The sequence below is a fragment of the Phyllostomus hastatus genome, unplaced genomic scaffold, assembly GCF_019186645.2.
Source record: "Phyllostomus hastatus isolate PE091 unplaced genomic scaffold, TTU_PhHast_1.1 phas_contig_209, whole genome shotgun sequence".
In the NCBI taxonomy this organism is placed as follows: Eukaryota; Metazoa; Chordata; class Mammalia; order Chiroptera; family Phyllostomidae; genus Phyllostomus; species Phyllostomus hastatus.
The window spans coordinates 19,536,439-19,545,905 of NW_025333735.1; the positions used below are offsets into that span (position 1 = coordinate 19,536,439).

General features: G+C 43.4%; 1 pseudogene; it reads left to right on the forward strand.

Moving 5' to 3' along the window:
- Window positions 1-358: 358 nt before the first annotated feature.
- Window positions 359-885, forward strand: LOC123816545 (annotated as a pseudogene).
- The last annotated feature ends 8,582 nt before the right edge of the window (window positions 886-9,467 follow it).

A 9,467-nucleotide genomic window follows, 5' to 3' on the forward strand; every position in this document is an offset into this window, starting at 1 on the left:
TTGAATCTAAAAAACAAGTTAAGCAAATAAGAAGAACAGAAACAGAATCATGGATACAGAGAGCATTTTTACCATTGCCAGGTGGAAGAGAGGTGTGGGTGAATGAGTGAAAAGGTGAGGGGATTAAGAATTACAAGTAGGTAGTTACAGAATAGCCATGGGGATGTAAAGTACAGTAGAGGAAACAGAGTAGCCAAAGAACATTTATACACATGACCCATGGACATGAACAATGGTGTGGGGATTGCCTGAGGGAGTGGGGGGTGCTGGGTGGAGGGGAATAAGAGGGGAAAATCTGGGAAAACTGTAATAGAATAATTAATAAAATATAATTTATTAAAAAAGGTGAAGGGTTGCGATGTGGATGCCCAAGAACTGTATTGCCATTTATAAACTCTTTTCTAAGGAGGGCGTGATGGGGGCAAAGAAGGATGTGCACATGCCTGAACACCCTAAGCTGCCAGACAAGAACGTGCTTAATCTTCCCATCATGAAGGTCATGCAATCTCTCAAATCATGAGGCTATATGAAGGAACCACTTGCCTGGAGACATTTTTACCTAGAGACATTTCTACTGATTTGAGTAGATACTTTACCAACAAGGACACCCAGTATCTCCGTGATTACCTCCACCTGCCCCTGAGATCGTGCCTGCCACTTTGCACCGAAGCCAGCCTGAGACTGACAGGCCAAAGCCCAAAGGTCTAGAGGGCAAGCCACCTGCAAGACTCACAGGAGGGGAAGCTAGCTGACAGAGAAGACACTTAGAGATGGAGCTCAGTGCCCCCTGGTGCTGATGAGACAGCTCAGGCCTGGGCTGGGTCAGCAACTGAATTCCAGTTTAGAGGCAGATTTGGTTGTAGCTGTGGTCAATCACCTCAGTAAAGTTGGAGGGGTTGTTCTGTGTTGAATAAACATGTGGTCAGAAAATTAAAAAGAATCAAAATTAAAAGGTGAAGAGTGTGAGAAGTACTAATTGGTAGTTACAAAATAGTCTTGGAGATGTAACATACAGCATTGGAAATACAGTCAATAATACTATAATAACTGTATGTTGCCAGGTGGATACTCAAAACATCAGGGGGACCACTTTATGAAATGTATGATTGTCTCACTACTACGCTGTACACCTGAAACTAATACAAAATAATACTGAGTGTAAACTGTAATAGTTAACAATTTAAAAATATAAAAAATGAAAATAATCCAAAAAGAGAGAGAGAAAGAAAGAAGACTCTTCTTAAGAGGCTAAGAAAGAGTGGCCAGAGAGGTGGGGGGTGAGGAGGACCGTGAGAGTAAAACTGCAGAAGCCAAGATGACATACTGTTTAAAGAAAGGAAACACTGCACAAGAGTGGAATGCCGCCAAGTGATGAAATAAGTTAAGATCTGCAGCAAGGAGTCCATTTTCTACTCAAAAGCCTTCAAAGACACATCTTTCCATACGAAGAAATATTCATGAGCATGTGAGGGCCTGCTCGCGGAGAGAGCACATTAACTATGTTGGAGAGGACATTTCAAACTAGGACTTGGTTACGCAAATGGCTGAACATCTGAAAGAGCGAAGGACAACCTCATAGTAATCCAGAGAATAAGAATTGTGGGAAGCTAACCACACACACCTGGTAGGAATGAGGAATCTGAAGGCAAAGATGCTGCTTCCAGAACTGAAGAGCTTGGGGGAGAAGCTCTGAGGGCCTGGAAGTCAGACTTCTGGAAGGAACTTTAAAAAAACTGGGGTTCCAAGCTCTGGGAAGGAGAATCCAGCAGAGGCTTGCATTGCTCATCAGGGATTTAAGGCCTCTGGTGAAGGACTGTGGCAGCGTGGCTGGTTCACTGATGGCTAAACGAGTTGCCCCCCAGCTGCTGCTGGCAACCGAAAGGCATGGAAACGCCGGAGCCGACTGTCCCAGACTCTGGAGAAACATGCACAGGCATAGGATGACAGGAAGCAAGTCAACTTTCTCCCTCTCACTTTCCTCCATTTTCTAGTGCTTCCTAGTGGCAAACCCTAACAGGACAGCAGCTAACAGAAAAGTCTGGGAAATGCAAAGTTCTGAGCCCAACAGTATAGACTATGTATAAAAAAGTTATGTTTGTTGTTGAGAGATAACAGATTTTTAGAAGCCAGCCCACATGGCACACTAGATCCTGTGTAATCTGCAACCACAAGCGATGGAGCTTGAGCTGTGAAATCCAGCTTTACCATCTACCGGCCTTGCAAACACAAGTTCTAGGCCTCTCAGCTTTTGTTGCCTCTTTCATAAAATGAGAATCTAATAGTACAGGTCTCCTACTGCACTCTATATACAATCCTGAAAAATCTCATGTTCGACAAAAGCACACACTAAAAGTAAAAGGACTGAGGGGAAAAATAAAATCTGGCAGATTTCTCAAAAGCAGTGGAGCATTGCAACCAGAGTACTAATAAAAGCAATAGTTGGAATCTTGGAATATAACTCAACATGATCCAGGCAGGGCATTCAGCATAGTTGAAGGCTGCTTCAGGGGACATTTTAAAGGTATAAAATTATAGAGTGGAGGGGCTATTGTGTAGGAGTTAAGAAAAATGCAGGTAGAAGCAGAGCTGTGAGCCAAGGGCCTGCAGTGAGTGTGGACAGAGACGAACAGGCACCTGCTGTGACCCAGGAGTCCATGCAAGGCTGGGCTACCCAATGGGAACCCTAGAGCAGGCTCTCATTTTTAACTTTTTAATTTTCTTAAAATAGAGCAGTAAGTGCCCAGTCTAAAACATAGTAGGACTAAGGGTTCTCTCATTTCCTGTTGAGAGTTCTAATTGTACTTCTGCTCTGCCAATTCCCCTTGCCTACAGAAAAAAAAAAAAGTGTTGGCACTAACTGTACTTCATTACACAGAAATCATTCCCCATTTTCCAGACACAGGTGTGTTAACTGGGGTTATATTGTAGCACAATAAACTTGACCAATATCATAATGTTGTGTGAAAAGTGAAAAGGAAAGCCTGTGAAAAGTGTTGAGCAGAACACCAGGCTCCTAGGGAAATCCTGGCATTAATGCTGTTGTTCTTAAGCCCCCAGTTATCATCTTCAACTGTTTTCACTCATGCAACCTAAGCTCCAGCTGTGCTGAACAACCTGAAATAGCACTTACCATGTATTCTTGCAATTCTCAGCATCTGCATGGCTCTTGCCTCTGTTTAAAATGTTCACCATCCCCCTAACCCCTTTCCCCACCCATTGGCTATCTGCCCTTAGCCTGAAACTCTCTGTCCCAGACTCCTAGAGAGTTCTGGACATCCTCCTAGACCAGGGGTGTCAAACTCATTTTCACCAGGGGCCACATCAGCCTCGCGGTTGCCATGAAAGGGCCAAATATAATTTTAGGACTATGTAAATATAACTACTTCTTAACTAGAGCAAGGAGCTCAGTGCTGCCACCAGGTAGAAACAAGGTGTTGGGCAGGATAAAAGAAGCTAGAGGGCTGGATTTGGCCCACAGGCCTTGTGTTTGCCACCTGTGTCCTTGAGCAGCAGTTATGCTGTTGGCTGTCTCTCCAACAAGACCTGGAGCTGCTGGTGGGCAAACACTGTGTCTCATTCATCTCTATAGCCTCAGTGACAGTTGTAGTGCCTGGAATATAATAGTCAAACTTGGCTGCTGGCAAGAAGGAGAGCTGTCGACCACATGCCCAGGATAGGATTGTGGAGGGTTTTATATGCCCAGGTTTGAAATTCAGATTTGTTTGATCAATACTGGGTAACTTGTGACTGTTTTTAACAGCACAGTCAAAACTGGCCCTCAAATGAATAAAAGTAGCATCTAAGACAGATGGGCTGGAAAAGGGAAGACTGGAAGCAGGGAACCTGGAGAGGCCAGTGCTATGGGGGGAGCAGAGGTGATGGGAAGACGCAGAGAGGCACAGCGGGAAGGAGAGAAAGTAGAGACATTCTGGAGATGGAACTATCAGAACCAGGCAGCTGTTTACGTGGTAGGAAGAGTAAAAAGTAACTCCCAGACTTATGCTTAGGTTTCTGGAAAGAAAATGACCCTGTTTTCAGAAAGGGGAGGAAGAAAAGAGTTTATTGGGTATGGGGAGAAGGTGAGTTTGATTTCACTCATGTGGCATTTCCTTTGCTAATGGGGGAGCCTAGAGTTTGGCTCCCCTCAGCTCCAGTTAACCCTATGGGTCCATAAGTCTTAAACACTGACACTCACAAATCTCTCCAGTGACAAAAAAAAGTCCTGTCATCTTTTCCCTCTCTCCTTTGACTTAATATTGAACAAATACCTGTTTCTAGCCACCTGCTCGTGATCATTTCACGCAGCAATGGAAAGAGAGGTTGGGGTGAGGACGGGAGTCACTGTGAGTATGGAGGGCTGTGGACAGAGGTGGTGGCAGGAGGTTGTGGGTGAGGAAGGAATGAAATCAGGTGGGGACTTGAGGTCAGTGCCAGGTCTCTGGACTCCAGCACCTGCAGTGTGGCATCCAGCCAACTTCATGATGGCATTAGAGAAAACCAGTAAGTCTATCCTCTCTCTTCTAACTGCTGCTGTGAGTGAGCTGCAATAATGAAATAGAGCCACGCCTTCCTGACTTCGCATCTCCTGCCAGGGAGGCCTGCATCCATCCTACCGACACCAAAAGCGGTCCCAGGTACACAGGTTTCTGACTAAGAAACTTTTTTTAAAAAAAAAATGTATTACACCATTTGCCCTGGTCAGATGGTTCCATTGGTTGAAACATCACCCTGTACACCAAAAAGGCCATGGGTTCGATTCCCCATCAGGGCACATACCTAGGTTGTGGGTTCCATCCCCTGTCCGGTCAGAGCACATACAAGTGGCAACAGAAGGCAGTTTCTCTATCACACCAATGTTTCTTTCTCTCTTTCTTCCTCTCTCTCTCAAATCAATGAATATATCCTTGGGTAAGTATTATATATATTTATGCATATATATTACACCACTAATATATGTTCACTATAAGGAAAAAAACTAGAAAACGCAGCAAGATAAAACAACAAGCTCACCAAATAAGGACTGTTAATATTTGGTCTTCTTTCAGAGATTTTATATTCTTTGCATCTACAGTGTATTCACATGTTATTTCTTAATGTAGTTCCCAGATTTTGAGCAGGAAAATAATGAGCAGTCTTCTAAAGTGCTTAGTGGATGATTTCTAGCCCACTGCACAACCCAGAGCCTGAGTCCCATGCTTACCTCAACAACCCCCCTAGGTGGAGCCCTGGCATATCCGGGTCAGCACACGACCTCTGAGTAAAGCGGCTCTCTCTGGCCTAAGTACACATATGATTTTTTTAGCCAGGGGAGTCCTAAATGCCAACAAGAAGGCCCCAAGTCCTTGGGACTATTTCAGGCTCTTGTGTACTCCAGCTGGGAGTACTGCAGAGTCAAGCACTCCTGGGGGAACCTTGGGTGAAGCGGGAAGAAAAAAGAACTCTTATTTGAAAACCACCCACTATGCTCCCGTCTGCACTGTACCGCCATGAATGAGAACCATCTATCTCCTTTATGCCAAAGGTTCAGAGGGCCCAGGGGAGACTCCTCTGCCTGCACCCTGTTTGAAAGCTGGAACTTCAGACTTTGGGGCAGAGGTCCTTCACTCAGAACTTTTCAGAGGAACCTGGGGGAAAAAAAAACAAAACACAGAAACAACCCAAGTGTTTAGAAAAAGCTCCTTGAGAACTGCAAATGAAGCTTCCCTCTGCCTTCCCATGGATGACCAGCAGGTGGCAGAAGAACACAACTCAAACCTGGACGACTGTAAAGTTGAAACCCTCATACTTTTTTCTGGCTTATACTTTTTTATTTTTTTTATTTCTTGGATAACCTAATGCAGCGCTTTTCAACCTTTCTCATTATATGTCACACACAAACTAATTGCTAAAATTCTGTGGCACACCAAAAAGTATATTTTTTACCATCTGACAAAAAAAGTATATTTTTTATTCATTCATACTAGACAGCTATTGCTGTGTTAGCTATTGTCATTTTTTCATTTGACAATCTAAGGGAAAAGAGGACAGTGTCCCTAACTAAATAGATGATTGCATGCTTTCCAAATTCTTGCAGCACAACAGTGTGCCGAGGCACACCGGTTGACAATCGCTGACTGAATGGGTCCTATTCCACCTGGCCAGCCCATGATTGTTTCCTGACCTTTGGAGATTTGGAGTGTAGGAATCCTCTGTCCTCACCCATGGCCCTTCCAGCATTCACACTCCAAGTGGGGACATCTCTCGTCATGGGAAGCACACCGTTCATCAAGGTGGTTGTGACGTTGACGTGCATTTAGGCCTGAACCACTTACTTGCCTGTTCACTAGTACTGAGTTGTTGGAAAAGTGACTAGCCCCCGTTGTCTCACTGGGAATACTAACCGACACTAGCCACACAGGAAGTCCTACATAAATGACGATTATCTTGTCCCATTGGAACAACGTACAGGTGAAGTGAATAAAGAGGCAATAGTGGGGGGTGTCATTTCAAATAGTTTTAAAGACGTAGAGAAAATGATTCTGAAACCAGAATTTTCTTTTATTTTTAACTCTCCCGTGCAGTGCAAGCAGTGTCGACACGTCTTTGTCCTTAACATTCCACTCGGACTGATTTTGTTCAATGACATTCAGTAAAAATTTACCAAAGACCTATGCTGGAGGTGCAAATGTAAGATATTAAGTTTGTTAACATCTCCCTTCTTGTAATGTCTTGGCCGTTTTTTGGCATTGGTCATTACCAAGCCAAAGTTCAGTGCCCAATGCTTTGAAAGACCAAACCTCAAAACGTCAGAGTCTGGAGTCAGGAAAGGACTATTGATCAAGAAGGCACCAAGCAAGACAAAGGGAGGCCTAACAGTGCCCCCAATGCATCTTTTTCACTGGACTAGATTAAGAGTGTTTTAAGGGGCTGGGGAACAGGGGGCAAGTTGTAATTGGAGGACCTTGAAACTTGGTCATTTATGGTAAAGGGGCGTCAACACTGGAACTTCCAAGAATAGGAAAAGAGACACAAGACAAACCTGAGGCCCGGGCCAAGTCTCCGTCTCTCACTGGTCTCATAAATGCTAACCTGTGGAGCACAGTGATGTTTCTGGTCTCTGAGAATCAGTGTGAACTCAGAGCCAGTATCTAATAATGCCTGAGCATGCAGGACAGAAAGCCTTGTACCAGACAATGCTGGGGACATACTGCTGAAGTTGTTGAAAGGGGAGTTTAGGGTATTCGAGTCAGTTTGCCCCAAGTTCTCTAATCAGTCAGTTGCCTTGGAAAAAATAATGAGCATTTCTTGTTTCAAGTGCCCTCTACTGGAATGCCTGGAAGATCTGGGTGTTTTCCTGTCTTCAGTGTACCATTTAATTGGGTAAATGAGCTACAGTTGCTCTCAGTTGAGGGTCTTTGGTTCTGTAAACTGACTTAGTTCTCAGAACTTGCTAAGAAGCTGTGAATCTCGACTATGGTCCTCATGTCTTCTCAGCAGACCCCACATTTTACTTCCTATGTATGTCAAGCAACACCTTACTAGGCTGCCGATCTATTTCATTTCTGGAGATTCTGTTTGGTTTAGACAATCTACAAATTCTGTGTTTTCTATCAAGTTAGAAAGTATGACATCGCAGAAGAGAAAGAAAATGCTCCTGGTTAAAGGTCTGAGGGTGGAACATGAGAAATATCTGAGGGTCGTTAGCAATATACTCACCATTTGAGTTTGCTGATTTCAAGAGAAAGGCTGTGAATTTGTGGTAAAGTTTGAGGTTTACGTTGTAATGCCCGTATCAATAAAAAATTTGCAAGGTTATCAATCCTTTAATATAGAGAAAATTCTTCTTGTGTGTTAGTCAACATTTTTATTATTGTTTACTACTGTCAGTGTATCCATCTGTTTGCTCATTTATTTGCTGAAGAGTACATATTGTATCTCATTCTGTCCTTGCAGGTTTTATTTTTTCTTATCTATGTCATTTGGTGGTTCTTTCAGTGAAGGCCTATCCAGGTAAACTCTACTGCACTGTTATTTTCTCCCATGACTACAGATATTATTCTATTCTGGTTTCCACTCCTGTGTTTGAGAAGTCTACTTAGAGTTTAATTGTTCTTTCTTTGTAAATTGTCATGTTTTCTGGTTTCTCTTAATATGTTTTCTTTCCGTTCATAGTTGGGAGTTTCATCTGCTACCTGGGTATGAATTTAGTTTTATTCACAATTTGGGCTTGTGGTTTCTGGATCTTATGAGTCATGTTTTTCATTAATTCTAGGTTAACATTTCATGTCTGGAATGAATTCTTATTTTAGCAACTAATTTCCTCAAACGTAACATTTTAGAATGCTGCATTTTCTGGTTTTAGGTAGGTGCATTTCTGGTGAAATGAGGCATGCTATGGCTGACCTTCATCCCTTGTTTCTCCAGGTACTACTTGGAAGGCACCTCTGCCTTCCTTCTAGGCCTGGTTTTTCTCTGAAACATTTTTGCTCTCTTCTACTATGCCATACTACCTACAGCTAAAAACATCTCTATTAATTGCCTCATTCTCCAGTACTCTTGGCTTCCACATCTGCTGAGCTACTGCGTCCACCTATGAATCTCAGGTGGGAACAGTTTCTCTGCCCAGTCTCCATGCCCTGAGCATGCAGGACAGAAAGCCTTGTACCAGACAATGCTGGGGACATACTGCTGAAGTTGTTGAAAGGGGAGTTTAGGGTATTCGAGTCAGTTTGCCCCAAGTTCTCTAATCAGTCAGTTGCCTTGGAAAAAAATAATGAGCATTTCTTGTTTCAAGTGCCCTCTACTGCAGATACAGTACCTCCCAGCACAGAAAAATTAGCCACCTCCTATGTATTTTCCATTTACTTCACTAAGATTTATACTTCCTTTCAGCATTTTCTTGTTTAAAAGACTTCATTTGTTAGATATGAATCAGTCTTTTTTCCTGATGTTTTGACAATATCGTGAAGGGTAAGCAATGTGATAATGCTATATCCAGGTGGTATGGGTAGCCTTAGAACACACAGCATCCAGAGTCACTTTCTACCTTAAGGTCCCTCCCGCTGCCACCCTGGGTACAAGGTAACGCAATTCTTTCCACAGTGGTAGCCAATGATTGATTCGAAGATAGGCACATGACTAGGAATGGAACGTAGCCAAACATAAATCATCACAGGAGTGCAGGAAATTACTGAAACCAATCAAACTATCTTCCTCTGTTATCCAGATGTGGGATGCAGAGAAAAACTTCAGTCTACACAGATTCAGCAATAGAGAACCTCTGAGCAGCAGCCAGTGTGGGGTTAAGGACAATGAAATTAGTGTCCCCTGGAGCTGCTTGGGTCTCCAACAGATTTCCAGTTCCAGTTCCAACCCTGACTGGAAGTAGCTGGCTTGATAGGTGGGTGGGTGCTCACGGATCATCCCTGGGGCAGACTTCGAGACCAGGCCTCAGTCCCAAGATGAGGAAGAATGTAATTTTTGAAGTT